The sequence below is a fragment of the Canis aureus genome, chromosome 23 (genome assembly GCF_053574225.1).
Source record: "Canis aureus isolate CA01 chromosome 23, VMU_Caureus_v.1.0, whole genome shotgun sequence".
In the NCBI taxonomy this organism is placed as follows: domain Eukaryota; kingdom Metazoa; phylum Chordata; class Mammalia; order Carnivora; family Canidae; genus Canis; species Canis aureus.
Window position 1 is genome coordinate 9,503,081 of NC_135633.1, and position 17,602 is coordinate 9,520,682.

The 17,602-nt window shown below is 39.3% G+C and overlaps 1 protein-coding gene across 1 annotated transcript in view; it reads right to left on the bottom strand.

Moving 5' to 3' along the window:
- Positions 1-17,602, bottom strand: part of ZDHHC13 (zDHHC palmitoyltransferase 13) — a 100,952-nt gene that overhangs the window by 7,701 nt on the left and 75,649 nt on the right. The window lies entirely within an intron of this gene.

A 17,602-nucleotide genomic window follows, 5' to 3' on the forward strand; every position in this document is an offset into this window, starting at 1 on the left:
GTAAATTAAAAATCTAAAAAAAAAAAAAAAATACCCGCAAGATTTCTAGTTACTAATGACTAAAATCTTTCTAAAATAATAATATAGCCCCCAGATTATTTCATTTTTAATTTATCTTTTTTAAAGATTTTTATTTATTTATTCATGAGAGACACACAGAGAGAGAGAGGCAGAGACACAGGCAGAGGGAGAAGCGGGCTCCATGCAGGGAGCCTGATGTGGGACTCGATCCCGGGTCTCCAGGTTCACACCCTGAGCCAAAGGCAGACACCCAACTGCTGAGCCACCCAGGCATCTCAAACCCCCAGATTCCTAAGTAGAGTACTTGGAATCAAATTTTTCTTCATGTGCCAGAAACTCATGAGCACTATTGTTTTAATTTCAAAGTCAACCAACAATGGAGACCATCTATGATACAGTAATACCCTTGGGGGCTATTTGACATGTAGGTCTGTATGCTCCTAAAATAACTGGCTCCAGAGTACTATGCCTTTCAAGCTCTATTTTTATGGTCTTTGTTTCCAACGTTGATAGCAGCTTCCGCTTGCCTCTTCTGCTCTACCCTCATGAAAGAATCTCTCTTCTAACCCAGAAAAACCGGAGGATTCCAAGGAACTGAGGTCACCACACTTGCTTTTATGAAGCATTCCAAGTTGATAGATTTCAAACTACTTAGGGAATGTTCTATCTTTCCCTTTGGGGTTGGGGGGTGGTGAAGGCCATGAGCTTCATCTCAGGTGTTCCCCTTGCCAATCCATGGTCTTTCACAGTGTCCACATGAATCCAAACTTGTTCGTACTGAGAATCTGGGACCGTGGTTGAAGGCCAGGAACATAAAATATAAATTATATACCTATATTCATTATCAAAATCCATCACTTAGGCAATAAGGGCTTTTCCATATGAAGATATTCTATGAAATAGGACATGTCCTAGGTGTACTGGGGGAAAGAGTGTACTCAAGAGTTAAAAGGAATAATTTTTATTGAGTGTCTATTATTAAACCAACTTCAGAACAATGTTATAAGGTGGTTACTACTGGCCCCGTTTTACAAATGAGGAAGCTAATCTCAGAAAGCTGGAAGAAGGTCCCAGTCACCACCTACGGAGGCAGAGCCAGCATGACGTCCAGGTCTGCCTGGCAACAACACCGCATCGATTCCAGAATACCACACTCCCGAGTGCCACCATGCTAAAGCCGTCACACATTTCCAGATTGTAGTAAGACAGGCTGGTTCCAGATTTTTCACTGGCAAATGAGAACAGAGCTCCAAGAGCATTACTCCTGAGGTGTCTCTGATTTTCAGTGTTCCACCCGTAATGATTTATACCGCACGGAGTTATGTAAGCCAGAACAACACTCCGCAAAAACCCCTTCATGTTATTATGGTTGTGCTTTTGAGTGGGCCCACAGAGGAATGCTTGGTTTTTCAGATTGAGTGGTTGGTGACTGCTCCGATTCTCCAACCCTCCCTTTTAGGACTTTACTTCCCCAGCTCTTCCTACAATTGTGCGTGGTCTAGTTCCTATAAGACAGCCCTTCTATCATAACTCATCATGGTTCTGCTTCCCTGATTAAACTCTGACCATGCATGCGGCACTCTGGGGAGGACATGGGATGGGGGATGTTCCAGAGGTGGTCAGGGGCTGGCTCCTTCCCAGTGCCCAGAGAATAGGCTATGCCGGCAAGTCGGCACTTTACAAGTGGTGGATCGTTTTGGTTGCCAATATTTTCCCCACCACAAATCTAGGCGCTAAAGCATTTTTAGGTCATAGTGCCCTTTACAAATGCATTGCATGGAACTCAGCCACTGCCCAGCGCAGCTGTCTGACTCAGCTCAGTTATGATGCCAGGACACTCTGCATCCAAAGACTCACCTGACTCACTCAGCTCAGACAGAAAGTGCATGGCTGAGAAGCCAAAGTTAGGCTTCGAGTCCCAGCTCTGACCCCCCGAACAAAACACTTCACTTCTCAGGTCTGGTTTCTTTTTCCATAGACATGAGCTCAAGGAAATACCTTCTGAGATCCCTTAGAAATAAATTTTCATGAAAAGCAAATTTAAACTCACCGGTGATTCCTAGCACATAGGAAGATATAACCCTCAGCCAAAAGAATTTCGTCAAATATATGGGAAAGGATTAGTCCTAGGGAGGAAAGGAGGCTCCAAATGAAACCACTAATCCTCAGACTTTAGTATAACCCATATTCCTCCTGGCTAACACTAAATAAAGCAGACTTCGAATTTATTGCTGCTATTATTCCAAGAAGTTGTAATTTCCACAAAACTAATCTTACAGGTTGGGAGTCCATTTGGTTTATTGGTTTTAATATCTTGACTTTGTCTATTAGTTCTATTTTTTTTCCTGCTCTGTGACGTTATTTGAGATGTCCTGTGTCATCTACAGCTTGAGGGAAGTGAGTGGACTGGCAACTCACTTAAGAAGCTTTATGAATGCATATTCTGAATGTAGAGCTTGGGCACCTCAGCGTTGGATAGAAATTTGGAGATCATCTCATCCAGGGGTTTCCAAATTTCCAGTATGGACCCCCACATTGGGCCCTTGAAACCAGTGCCAAGCTGGCTATATCAGAAACCCGGAAGCATTTTCTACAGATTCTTGGGTTCCTATCCTCAGAGATGAGTCTGAGGTAGGGCCCTGGAATCGTTGGGGTTTTTTGTAAGTTTCCCCGATTAATTCAAAGTGGTTGCTAGGTTTGAGAATAACAGTCTGGAGGAACCTTCATCTGGTATTTAAATTGTCATTATAGAACCTCTGGTCCTATTCAAGGCAGAGTAAGTCCATTACAACCTATCTCTCCCATTGATTATAAGTAAAACCTCTGGACAGAATACAAAAGCAATTAGCTGAGGACTCTGAAAAGTAAACAGTAGCAAATAGATTGAAAGGGGAAGTCAAAACTTGGAGAACAGCTGCTATGGCAGTGAACTTAACCTGGTTTTTCTTTCCTTCTTTAGTTCTTGGCTTTAGTTAGACGGTGGGCAGAGGCCTGGAGCTGAGCCACAGTATGACAGCAAAAAATCCCAAGGGAACCCCCTGTTCTAGCCGGAGGATCAGGAAAAGGGGCCCTTTAAGCAAAAGATGGAGAGAATCGCTTTAATTTTCCTATTTTTATTCTTTTCTTTTCTTTTCCTCCTTCGGGGTCCTCCTAGCCCAGAAGTGGCACTGTCATGGCGGCAGCAGCAGCACTGGCATGGGTCCCTAAAACTCTAAGACAACCATCCCTCAGTGCCCAGGGACTGGAAAAAGGAATCTCAAGGGTCCAGAGAGTATGGGATTCCAATTACTTTCTTCTCTTCTTTCTCTTCAGGTTGCCCTGAGGCACCCCTGGTGCTCAGAATTTGTGTCCAAGTGCATAGGCTAAAATCTGAGAGAAATACTGGCTTTCTAGTCAGAAGGCTAGGAAACAGGACCCCTGAGAGTCAGAGTGTCAGGGAAATTCCAAGGATGAGAAAGTTAGAGAAGAAAATCCCTTAATTTTGTATATGAACTGCCACTAGTCTTAGATTCACCCCTAAATTATGCATGCACAGAACAGACCCAAACAAGAATAGGGAAGGCTTTGAGAACCAAATGATAGCAATCACTACCCAACTAACAGATTAACTCCTGAATGGGGTATATGTTGGGCAGACACACACAGCACAGCAAAAATTTTGAAAACTAAACTGACTTTGGGACCACCGCTCTCAGAAGGCAAGACACAATTCGAGCTATGAACCAAACCAGGTATACTGCCCGCTAAAATAAACCATGTAAAAATTAATGTCCTCCAGAGGATTTTATAATAGGACCCAGAGTCTCACAACATAATATTCAAAATTCCAGGATACAATTCAAAATTACTTGACTTACAAAGAAACACAGAAAAGAGAAAAATCTGCTCAGTTTTCAAAGGAAAAGACAATTGACAGACCTGAAACCCAAGATGATCTGGGTATTAGAATCACAAAGATTTTAGAGTGGCTATTGTAACCATGCTCCATGCAGTACACAGATGCTCTTGAACTGAACAGAAATAGAGATGTTCTGATTAGAAAAATAGAAACTGTAAAAAAAGAACAAAGTGGAAACTTTAGATCTTAAAAATACTATTTCTGAAATAAAAAGAAATTCATTGGATGGACTCAATAGTACCAACAAAAATGAACATTCTCCAGAGATTTTGTTTTTCTCCAGAGATTTTAGCAAGACTGAGAATCAATAGAGTCCAGAAATAGACCTATGCAAATACAGTCAATTGATTTTTTTTAACAAAGTGCAAAGGGACTTAAATGGAAAAAGAATAGTTATTTCAACAAATAGTGTCAACATAGTTGGACACCCATACCCACAAAAAAGTAAACATCATCATACACTTCATACCTTATACAAAAATAAACTCAACATGGACAGTATGCCTGAATGTAAAATATAAACCTATCAAACATTTAAAAGAAAACATAGGAGAAAACCTGTGTTGCTTTCAGTTAGGCAAAAAGTTCATGGATATAACCCTGAAAGCATGATTCATGAAAGATACATTTTTATTCATTTTTTTAAAGTAATCTCTACACCCAGCATAGGGCTCAAACTCACAAACCCAAGATCAAGAGTCACATTCACATGCTCCACCAACTGAGCTAACCAGGTGCCCCAAAGGACAAATTATTAAATAGGACTATCAAAAAGAAAAATGTGTACCCAAAGAAAAGCTTTAAAAATATTTTTTAAATGAAAAGACCAGTCACAGGCTTGGCAAAAATATTTGCAAATTACCTGACAAAGCACTTGTATGCTAGATATAAAAGGAATTCTCAAAAATCAATGATACAATTTGGTTCTTTTTTTTTTTTTTTAGCTTCTTTTAAGTGTTTATTTCTTTTTTAAAGTAATCTCTGCACCCAACATGGGGGTTAAACTCATGATCCTGAGATCAAGAATTGCATGTTACACTGACTGAGCCAGTGGGCACCCCAGAATGATCTGATTTTTTAAGTAAGCGAAAGATTTGAAATGTCGGCTTGCTATAGAAAATAGATGGATGGCACACAAGAAGATTCTCTACATCATTGTTCATTGAAGAAATGCAAATTTAAACTACATTAAAATACCACTATTAGAATGGTTCAAATACTAAAAACAGGAGATCCCTGGGTGGCTCGGTGGTTTAGCACCGCCTTCCGCCCAAGGCGTGATCCTGGAGACTCGGCATGGAGTCCCACGTCGGGCTCCCTGCATGGAGCCTGCTTCTCCCTCTGCCTGTGTCTCTGCCTCTCTCTCTCTCTCTCTCTCTCTCTCTCATGAATAAATAAATAAAATTTAAAAAAATACTAAAAACAAAAAGTTGATCATGCCAAAGGCTGATGCGAATGCAGAGCAACTGGAACTCTCATTCATTGCTGATGGGAATGCAAAATGATACACATGCTTTGGAAAATGAAGTGATAGTTTCTTATAAAGTTAAACATGGACTTACCTTATGACTCACAATTTACAGTCTGAGGTATTTACTTTAAAAAATGAAGATTTATGTTCACACAAAACCTTTATATTAAATGTTTGTAGCATATTTATTCCTATTCACTCAAAAAATAAAAAATAAACAACCCATATATTCTTGGCATTTATCCTTTGTGGTGTTCTCTGGGCTACCTAGATCTGTGGTTTGGTGTCTGACATTAATTTGAGGGAAATTCTGTTTTAATCCTTTCACGTATTTCTTCTGTTCCTTTCTCTCTTCTCCACACATTCTCATCATGCATATGCTACAGTTTTTGTAGTTGTCCCACGGCTCTTGAGTATTCTGTTCCACTTTCTTCAGTTGTTTCCTCCTTTGCTTTTCAATTTTGGAAACTTCTATTGACATATCCTCATGCTCATTGATTCTTTCCTCAGTTGTGTCCAGTTTACTAATGAACCCACCAAAGTTATTCATTCTTTACAGTATTTTGGATTTCTAGCATTTCTTCATTCTTTCTTAGAATTTCCATCTCTCAAGGGAAACCTTTTTACACTGTTGGTGGGAATGCAAGCTGGTACAGCCACTCTAGAAAACAGTATGGAAGTTCCTCAAAGAGTTGAAAATAGAGCTACCCTAAGACCCAGAGATTACACTATTTTATGTTTACCCCAAAGATACAAATGCAGTGATCCCAAGGGGCACCTGTACCCCAATGTTTATAGCAGCAATGTCCACAAGAGCCAATCTATGGAAAGAGCCCAGATGTCCTTTGACAGATAAGTAGATAAAGAAGATGTGGTATATATCTATATCTATATATTACTCAGTTATCAAAAAAAAACCAACAATTCACCATTTGCAACAACATGGATAGAACTAGAGGGTATTAGGCTAAGCAAAATAAGTCAATCAGAGAAAGATAATTACCATATGAGTTTACTCATATGTGGAATTTAAGAAACAAAACAGAGGAGCATAGGAGAAGGGAGGAAAAAATAAAATAAGATGAAATCAGGGTGGGAGACAAACCATAAGAGACTCTTAATCACAGGAACAAACTGAGGGTTGCTGAGGGTGGGGGATGGGGTAACTGGGTGTTGAATATTAAGGAGGAGGATACTAAGGATATTACACGTGATGTGACAAGCACTGGGCGTTACATAAGACTGATAAATCACTGAACTCTACCTCTGAAACTAATATTCTTTTTTTTTTTTTATGATAGTCACACAGAGAGAGAGAGAGAGAGGCAGAGACATAGGCAGAGGGAAAAGCAGGCTCCATGCACTGGGAGCCCGACGTGGGATTTGATCCCGGGTCTCCAGGATCGCACCCTGGGCCAAAGGCAGGCACCAAACCGCTGCGCCACCCAGGGATCCCTGAAACTAATATTCTATATGTTAATTAATTAAATTTAAATTTAAAAAGTGAAAAAATTTTTTATCTCTCTTCTTACATTACCTATCTGTTCTTGCACATTGTTTACTTTTTCCATTAAAGCTCTTATTTACCATAGTTATTTCAAATTTCTGGACAGATAATTGCAACACCTTTACCATATCTGACCCTTCAAACTCTCTTTTTTGCCTATTGATACATCTTCTAATTGTTGTTAAGAGTTGGACATGATATAACGGGTAAAGGAAACCTCGTACTTATTTACATGGATGTTTCTTTTTTTTTAAGATTTTTTAAATTTATTCCTGAGAGACACAGAGAAAGAGGTAGAGACATAGGCAGAGGGAGAAGCAGACTCCCTGTGGGGAACCTGATGTGGGACTCAATCCCAGGACCCTAGGATCATGACCTGAGCTGAAGGCAGACACTCAAACATCGAACCACCCAGGTGCCCCTACATGGATGTTTCCCTTCTAGTAAATTGTGATTCTCTGTATCCACCTGACTTCCTCTCCAGTTTGGGGGGCAGCAGTTTGTCCCGTGATCTGCATTCTCTAACGGATCTAAGAAAAGTTGTTGATTTTCAGTTTGTTAAGCTTTTTACTTGCTGACGACTTCTAAACTCCTTACATTCTGTACTATAAACCAGAAGTCCCTCAAATATTCTTCAACTGGTGAATGGATGGACATGATGGTAGATCTATACAATGGAATATTATTCAGGAATAAAAAAGAAAAAACCATGGATAAGTTAACAACATGGATAAATCTCAAATACAGTCTTCAAAGTGAAAGAAACTCAACTTAAAAAGCTGCATACTATGTAATTCCATTTATATAACATACTCAAAAAGGCAAAACTATAGAGATAGAGAACAGACAAGTGGTTGCCAGTGGTTAGGGATGGAGGTGGATTTGACTATAAAGGGGAAGTACAAAAGAATTGGGTGGGGGGCGGAATTATTCAGTATTATTATTGTTATGTGAGTCTATGCATTTTTCAGAATTCATAAAACCATACAATAAAAAGTCTATGAATTTTAAAGAATTTTTAAAAATTGCCATTACAACACTCCATCTGAGTTGTTTCCTAACTCTACTTGAAGATTTCCTGTGATGGGGAATTTACTCTTTTCAGAGACCATTGATGCTATCATTACAGAGCCTCCTAATCACTATGCTGTGAATGGGTTACTAAGACATTAAATATCTCAGTCCTCAGCCATGTAGGAGTCATTGGACTACTCTTATCCATCCACAGTGGGCCGTAAAATTCTTCCATTTTCTATTATTTCCATAAAATGAAAAAGGATCCACTATGTTATTAGATAATTCAGATTTTCTTATGCTTTGAAACAATATCAGCCTCTCTTCAAGGTGTACCCTTATTGGTCCTAGTTTTTCTCTTTCTTGGGACAAATTTATTCCTTCCTTATATATGTGACAATTTATCATACACTTGAAGATTTGCTGTTCATTTTCATATTCCCACTATCACCAACTCTTCTCTGAGTAAATGTGTCAGGTTCTTTGAGCTGCTCCTCACATGGCAGATGTTTTAAAATTCATGTCCCCTGAAACATGATCTTTATGTTCAATATTTCTTCCCAGTCTCCAGAATAGACCATGATATTTAATTTTCAGCTTTCATAGGATCTACAAAGAAAAAAATTTTATTGAAAATGGTCCCATGATTTCTGCCTTCACACATCCAACAGAGAATATATAATGCAATCTTTCTTTGAAGACTGAAAATATTACAGGGTCTCATGCTCCTCAAGTTCTGTGGTCTAACTGAACTGCCTCTATATCCTCTGAGAGTTCTTGGAGCACTTTCAAATTCTAGTTTGGGGACAACCTAATAGAAGGAACTCATAGACTTAAAATATCACCAAACAAGTCAACAATAACTACAACACAACCACCAGCACCATATCTCAGCATCTATAAAAGGATCCACATCTATAAAAAGATCCACAGTTGTCACACCATATACTTAGCCCCCTCCAGCACTATGTCATTCTGTGACTAGAGGTCTTTATTGCCCTGACCACATTCTCTCAAATACTCACGAGGCCAAGTCCTCCCATCTTCCAGGAAATAGGAGACCTTTCTTATTCTCCAGCAAATCTCAGGAAATTGTTTCTCACTTACAAGGCATCTCACCCTCTACTTTCAGGGGACAGACATTGCTATAACAGTATGTATAGTCAGTAAGAAATTTTATCTCCTGTGGGTTTATAGAATGTTAGTTGAAATCTTTTGGTTAATGATCCCAGAAGCGAAAAAAAACTGGTTTAAGAAATTGTGTTGAAGTCAGCTAACCCCAAGACATCCCTCAATGGATGTTTGAAACACATATTGCAAGTTATATCTCAAATTTGACCACAGATGGTTTTTCTAAATTCTATTTCTATTAATTTCTAAGTCAAGGAAATATAAGTAAAACAAAGCCTATTTCCATAGGCTAGAAAGAAATTTCTAGTTAAGCGATATTTCTGCTAAAACAACTTAAATGTAGAATTTTGTTTGAGTGCGTCTATGAGCAATGAGAATAACAGCTTTGTGAAAGACACTGATAAGAGAATGAGAAGACAAACCACAGACTGGGAGAAAATATTTGCAAGACACTGTTATCCAAAATATAAAAAGAACTCATGAATCAATAAGAAAATGAATAATCCAATTAATATTGTTAGGTGTTCAAAGGAATGAGCTATCAGGCTATGAAAAGAAATGGAGGAAACCTAACTGTATCTTACTCAGTGAAAGACGCTAATCATGAAAGGCTACATATGATTCCAACTATATGACTTTCCGGAAAAGGCAAAACCATGAAGACAGTAAGAGGGTACCTGGATGGTTCAGTCAGTTAAACAACTGATTTTGGCTCAGCTCATCTCAGGATCCTGGGATAGCACCCTGCCCAGTGGGAAAAGTCTGCTTGTCCCTCTGCCCCTCCCTCTGCTCATCTTCTTTCTCTTTCTCTCTCAAATAAATAAATAAAATCTAAAAACAAACTATGAAGACGATAAAAAGATCAGTGGCTTCCAGAGGTTAGGGGACAAAAGGAGATGAATATAGGCAGAGCACAGAGAATTTTTAGGGCACTGAACCTATTCTGTGTGATACTTTGATGATGATACAAGTCATTATACATCTGCCAAAGCTCGGAGAATGTAAAACACCAACAGTGAACCCTGATGTAAACTCTGGAATTTGGGTGATAATGATGTGTCAGTGTAGGTTTGATTTTAACAAATGTAAGCCTCTGGTGCAGGATATTGATATTGGGGGAGGCTGTGCATGTGTAGAGGCAGGGGTGTATGGGAACTCTTTACCTTCTGCTCAATTTTTCTGTGAACCTAAAATTGATTTTTAAAAAATAAAGCTTATTTTTAAAAATGGGTAGAACAGCATTTCAAAATATTGGGGGACTTCAGGTTATACAAAGGGAAATTGTCACAGCATCTAGCAGGAACCAGCGACACAGCTGCACTCACTAGCTTGAAGCCTTCCCATTCGCTTTGTACCTGTGACATATTATAGAATGCTTTCCCTGAAGACCTGAGTTTAAAACTCAACATCCAAGTACCTTTCCCTTCCTCTGCAAACCATTTTCATGTATGACTTGACCACTATTCTCTCCTCTATCTTTATGAACCTAAGATTAGATCAACTCCTCTTCTGAGGTCTTTTAGCCTCATGCCTAGTCTTTCAAATTTAAAGGGGCAGAGCCCTGATGCTTTAGCAGCAAGGAGTATTTTATTTGTTGTTTTTGCTTTTTTTTTCTTTTAAGATTTATTTATTTATTTGGGAGACAGGGAGTGTGTAAGTGGGAGGAGGGGCAGGGGAGAGAATCTTCAAGCAGACACCCTGCTGAGCGTGGAGGCTTGACCAATTGAGCCATCCAGGTGTCCCTATTTTGAATTATTTCTTAAAAAAAAAAAAGATTTTATTTATTTATTCATGAGAGACACACAGAGAGAGGCAGAGACATAGGCAGAGGGAGAAGCAGGCTCCCCGCAGGGCACGATATCAGACTGGATCCCAGGACCCCGGGATCATGCCCTGAGCCAAAGGCAGATGCTCCACCACTGAGCCACCCTGGCACCCCTTGAATTATTTCTAATATCCCAATTTTATGTAATTGGGCCATGGTACAGTTAAAGTGTTTTTATGACAATATAGAATGTCTCCTCTTACTGTTAAGGGACCATCACAGTCAAAGGGAAATAAAGACTTGGTTTTCCGAACTAGAAAATAAGAATCATCAACTTTTAGAATTAGAAGATAGCTTGAAAGTCATTTTGTTCAGCATGAACATTTGACAGATAAAGACATCAGAAAGGGGAACTGACTTGTCAAAGGGCACACAGCAGTTAAGAGCAGAGCTGAGGCTAGAAAGAAACTTCGTATGTGTCCATTACAACCCATTGCTATTTCCACTTTAGGCACAGCGTGAATGTTTTGGGGAAGTCAATAAAAAGCTTCCAGCTATTCTAAAAATGCCTCCAATCCTTATTTTTAAATTTTAGATGGCGTGGCTATTGCTTAAATAAGTAATTTCTTCTTGCTGAATTTGTGCTTTGTCTTTTGCTGCTTATTCCAGATCTGATAGAAATATAGCCCGTGTGAGATCTCTCAAAACTGCTCAGCTATATAAATAAATTCAACCAAAAACTTCAAATGCCTACTAGGTGCCAACACTGAGGACACAAACATAAATAAGATGCTCTCTGTTCCCCTAAGGAGTCCACTACCTAATGAGCCAAAAGGACACGTGAACAACCAGCCCAAGTTCCTTGTAATAAGAAGCATGAAGTGTTTGGGGGGAGCCCAGCACAGAGAGTGGAAAGGGGTGGGTGTGGAGGTCGGCACTGAAGAGACAGCATTTGATCTGCTTTTGAAAGGAGAAGGAAGATCCCACCAGAGGGGGCAGGTTAAGGAGGCGGAGGACATTCCAGGCACAGGACAGAACATGAGCAAAGCAGAGAGGCATGAAAGTGCTGGCTATTTTTGGAGACCAGTGATTAGATTGGAAAGGCTGGAAGATAGGATAAAGGGAAGTGAGGTGGTGGGAGAAAAAAGTGGAAGTTAATTGGGGCAAGATGAAGAAACCTGAACGCCACGTCGAAATTGTTTAACATGATCTCATAGTAACGGGAGGCTAACGGCAGCCTTGAGGCTAAAGGTGCCATCATCAGATGTGGTAACAGTGTGAGAGGTGGAAAAAAGGTGGAGAGATAGAGGCTTCTGAAAAAGTCTAGGCAGGACATCAGAACCCGGGCAGTAAGAGGAGCAGGGATAAATAGAAGGGCTGGATTCAAAAGGGTTGTTTAAATATCTGTTGCTGACACAGATGAGCAGTCATAGACTCTACTCAACCCATGGAAATATCTCCTAAGAAGAGAGTCCCGCTGATCCACTTCTGAACCTCTGCGAGTTGATTTGCACTTGTCCATTTGCTGGCCCTGTGATTCCCTTCAGGAGCTTGTACTGCTTCTGGCTTTGTACTTGCTAAGTAACAAGTGTAGGACAGCATCTACTAAACCCAAGGGACCGTTGATGGAAAGCCCTCCTGATCTCTCAGTGCAGGATGAAGTTGAGTTGGTAGTTGGGCTATGGAGGTTCTCAGACCTGGGGTGATTCTCAGACCTACAGTATCCTCTCTTCCAACTATATAGAGCCAATCGGCTTAGTTAAAATTTCCCACAGAGCACTGGCTCTAGCATAGAGAACCTGGTTCAGATCCTGACTTTGCCATATACTATCTGTGTGACTTAACCCCTCAAGCTGGACCCTTCATCTAGAAAGTGGGATAATAATACCTATATCTAAAAAATAATAATAATACCTATATCTTCCCACTGCTTGTGAGAGACACAGAAACAGAGAGAGAGAGGAACAGAAAGAGAGAAAGAAAGAGGAAAGATATCACACCCAAGAGAATCAAACATATGGCAATGCTTTTAAGCTGAAAAACATTATGTAGGGAACACTGTTACTACTATAATCAGCAAGTGATAAATGGCTATAAAAACAAGAAGACCAATAAAAAAATCTGGATGATGCAAGTAAATCAAGTGTTTGTTTCACCAAGTCTCACTTCATTTCAGTGACAATGATAATATTTGGGTTTTTTCTCTCTCTCTTGGGAAAAAAAGAAACATCTTGATGTGCTCAAGTGTTGCTTTGCCCATTTCTTTGCCTTTCATGATGGGACACATGGCCAGAAGCAGCCTTTGAATGGTAGTTTAAAATTAATTCTCTCTTTGAAATAAGAGTCAATGACAAATGTCAGACCACTGGTGCATAGAAATAGTGAAAAGCCCTAGTTACTCAAAGAATGTGGCTGACATTGAATACATTATGGTCCAATTATGTTTCTTTTCAAAGTAGTTTGGATGAGCAGATGAAAGCTGAGACTCCCAGGCCTATAATTTCTTCCACAGCGCATTCGCTCTGTGTGGCATGGTTCAGAGCAGTGGCCCCCAAAGTAGAAGACGGGCCAGGGAACACGTGAAATAATACTGGAGCATGAAAAAAAGAATCAGAACTTTTATTATGTGTATTATTTATTATCTTTTTTAGTGTGCGGTTTGGGATATGTTTCATAAGTAGAAATTATTAGACTAATATAGTTAATAATTTATAAATATATACATATACACACATACACTTATTTACTTACAAGTGTGTATGTGCATGTGTGTGTGTGTGTGTGTGTGTGTGTGTGTGTTGCTCAAACATGTTTACTGAGGGACCGTGATCAAATGAATTTGGGAACCGCTATTGTAGAAGGATTTTGGAGTTAGATCTGGATTTAAATTTCCCTGTCATCCTAGTGACCTGTGTTTACCCAAGGCTTACCAGGTTTTAGTTATTTTAGACTAAAGATGAGTAGGAAGCAGTAGATTCTAGTCCTGACATTGCCATTGACTCACTGTTGACACAACTGTGTGGCCTTGGAGGAGTTACTTAGCTTTCATGAGCTGCATTTACTTCATTCCTTATTCAGACAATGGGTAAAATAATACCTTCTTTACAAAGTTATTGAGAGTATTAAATACAATAACGTTTATTCCGATTTGGGGTATAAAGGTAGTGTTTTAAGGCATGGGTTTAAGATTGCCCCCATTGTCCCACCTCACTGTCCTGCCCAGTGTTCTTCATGTCCTATGTTTCACAATGGTGTGCTCATTTATGGTTATTCTGGGGCAACAATCGGGTGAGAACAGTGGATCTTAGCCCTAATACTACCATTCGTTTACTGCTGAGCTAACATTCAGCTAGTTTTGACTGAGCCCCCTGCTATGAGTCCAACACATGCTTAATATTATCTAATCTTCACAGAATCCAATAGAAGAGTGCTTCATTTTTCAGATGAAGAAAACTCTAGAGCACTGCTATCCAATAGAACTCCTTCAATGATGGAAACATGCTATATCTATAGTGTCAACGTATAGGCACCAGCCACATATGGATATTGAACACTCGGCACATGGTGACTGTGACTAAGGAACAACTCAACTGCTAATTTCATTTTAAATAATTTCAATTTAAATAGCCACATGTGACCATGGGCTACTATATTGTACAGTACAACTCTGAACTAGCATTCAAGTATAAGGCAAAATTAAGATTGTTATGGGATGAACTGTGTCCCCTCCAAATTCATGTTCCCAATCTCCAGTATCACAGAATGTAGCTGTATTTGAAGGTAGAGTTTTTATGTCTTTTTTAATATTTATTTATTTATTTATTTATTTATTTAAAGATTTTATTTATTTGTTCATGAGAGACAGAGAGAGAGAGAGAGAGAGAGAGTGAGGCAGAGACAGAAACAAGCTCCATGCCAGGAACCCAATGTGGGACTTGATCCCAGGTCTCCAGCCCTGAGCCAAAGGCAGGCACTAAACCACTGAGCCACCCAGGGATCCCCGAAGGTAGAGTCTTTAAAAGTAGAAAGAGATTATATGAGTGGGCCCTAGTCGAATATGACTGGTGTCCTTACAAGAAGAGGAGATTAGGACACAGACACACACAGGGGGACTATGGGTACATGTGGAGAAGATGACTATCTATAACCCAAAGAGAGACCTCAGAAGAAAGAAACCCTGCTGACACCTTAATCTTGGACTTCAAGCCTCCGGAACTATGAAAAAATAAATTTCTATTGTATAAGCCATCCAGTGTAGGGTACTTGTTAAAGCAGTCTATCAAGTCTACTAGAAAGGGCTTTTCAATTATGTGAGAATTCACTTCATTTACAATAGATTTCCTCAATGAATTCGTCAAGAACACATTCTATCCCACATACACTCACAGAATTAAAAATGGAAGATATAAAAATATACAAGAAACAGTATTGAATGAAAAAAGCAGTCATATTTATAATTAGGCTTAAACAACTAGTGATACATAATGAACAAAGCTAATCACAACCTGGAAGCAAAATCCCAAATGATTTACAAGCGGGATGTGGTGGGCAGGTGTCTAAGTACAAGGCCAATGTGAAGGGAGAGGGTGAGGTGGTGATAATGAGAGTGTGCTGAGGTTCTTATAAGTTTCCCATCTCATGGAAAAAACAGAATAGAGCTACCAAATAAATCTAGATGTCAATAAAATATATATATTTATCGTGGCATTAGTTTTTTAAATTAGAGGGAGACTATCATTTCTAAATTATAAGAGAAAAACATGGCACAAAGAAAACTATTAAATTCAATAAAAGGCCAGAAGAAAGAAATATTATAAAAATAAAACATAAAATATGGGGCACCTGGGTGGCTCAGTCAGTTAAGCATCTGCCTTCGGCTAAGGTCATGATCCTAGGGTCCTGGGATTGAGTTCTGTGAACAGGCAGCCTGCTTCTCCCTCTCCTTCCCACCCATGCTCTCTCTTGCTATCTCTGTCTCTCTCAAATAAATAAATAAAATCTGAAAATAAAATAAAACATAAAATAAGATGAAGGGGATAAGTCTATATATATCCACAGTCACAATAAATGTGAATGGGCTAAAATCTCCTTTTAAAAGATGACTCAAATTAGGTAAAACTCAAAATACTGTCAGTTATTAACTCTAGGAAAAAGAGTGGGATTATTGGAAGGCACTTTTACATTTTACCCTAAATACATCCTTCTTGTTTAGTCTTTCACAGTAAAAATGCATTCCAGTGTTATTTATCTAATTAAAAAATATTTTATTTAAGGTCAGAAGTATTAGACTCAACCCCAGATTTTCTGGCTCTGTAAATAATTTGCAATATCCCTTTGAACAAGTGATATCCCTTCTTTGGACCTTAATATCTATATTTATAAAATGAAAGTGGTGGGCTACACCTGTGACTTTTAAACCTTGCCCAAAGAAGTATTTTATTTGTATTTGTTTATTTACTTATCTTATTTTTAAGTAATCTCTACACCCAATGTAGGTCTCAAACTCACAACTCCAAGATCAAGAATCTCATGCTCTACAGACTAAGCCAGCCAGGCATCCCACAAAGAAGTAGTTGAGAAGCCACTTTAGGGGATTCAGGAAAAGGCTAGGTGAATGTGACCCTGAGACCACCTACTTAATTCAAGCAGTGAAGTTTCTCTTTTATCTGCTTTATTATTGATGCTCCATTTAAGATTATCTATAGAAAAAAGGTATTATTCTTCTAAAAAAAAACCCAACCCACAAATGTTTGCAAGCTCCTCTCTTAGAAAACTTCTAAAGTCCCCTCTAACTTTAACATTCTAGAGCACTTGCCCTTTACCCATTTCTATGACAAATACTTTTGCAGGTAAATGTAGATCAAGGACATCCTATATGAGGTTGTGCTGTGTCCATATTTACGAAATTACCCCAACCTTCTTTACAGTGAAATATTCAATTACTCAACCAATTGCTTTTGTGGGCATGTAATGAAAGGCTAATATGGCTGCATTTCATAGACCTCTTGGTTGGGTACTACTTACACTTAACCTCAACATTCAGGTCAACGCGGGTGGTTAAGTGTCTTTGCTGGAGAGATGGATGACCTGAATTTCGATCCAGAACCTGCCAATCTGCCTGGAACCTGGCCCGAGCAAGGTAGGTGCCTCAGTTTCCTCGGTGGCAATATGAAAAATTGGTCTATGAAATCCCGAACTTCTTGTCACCTATCACATTCTATAATTCACATGTGTCCTTGATGTTTGATCAAAGCCAAAAATATGTACATATCAGGCAAAGGGAAATTAGGCCTCCAAAGAAAACATGGTTTCAGAGAGGCTTATCAAGATTTGTCATAAATATGACATGCTGCCATGTTAAATTCTTAAGTAGAAAAAGAGGATGAACATAGTAATTCAAGACTTTTCTTCATAGGATGGCGGGCCATGAAGTGCCAGGACCCTGATGATTAGCTGACCTTTCTTTCCCCAAGTTTCTTTGAAGAGATTATCTAAGTATCATTTCAGACACCCATCACTCTTATTTTTAGCTCTGAGTTCTCTTCACGGGTGTTGTGACCTGTGTCTCAGAGTTCCAGAGGGCTCCCAGATATGGCTCATGATTCATTTGCAGGTACCTTGCATTGATTTCCAGGAAGGTCAGGGGAGTAGGAGCCTGGAAAAATGATTTTAGATGTAAAAATCCCTCTTCACTCTTGTTGGTGTTTCAACCACTTGATCAGAAGTTCATGCTCCACCGATCGATCCCCAAGGCCATGGGCAATTGGCAATTAAAACAGAACCCAAGCAATATCG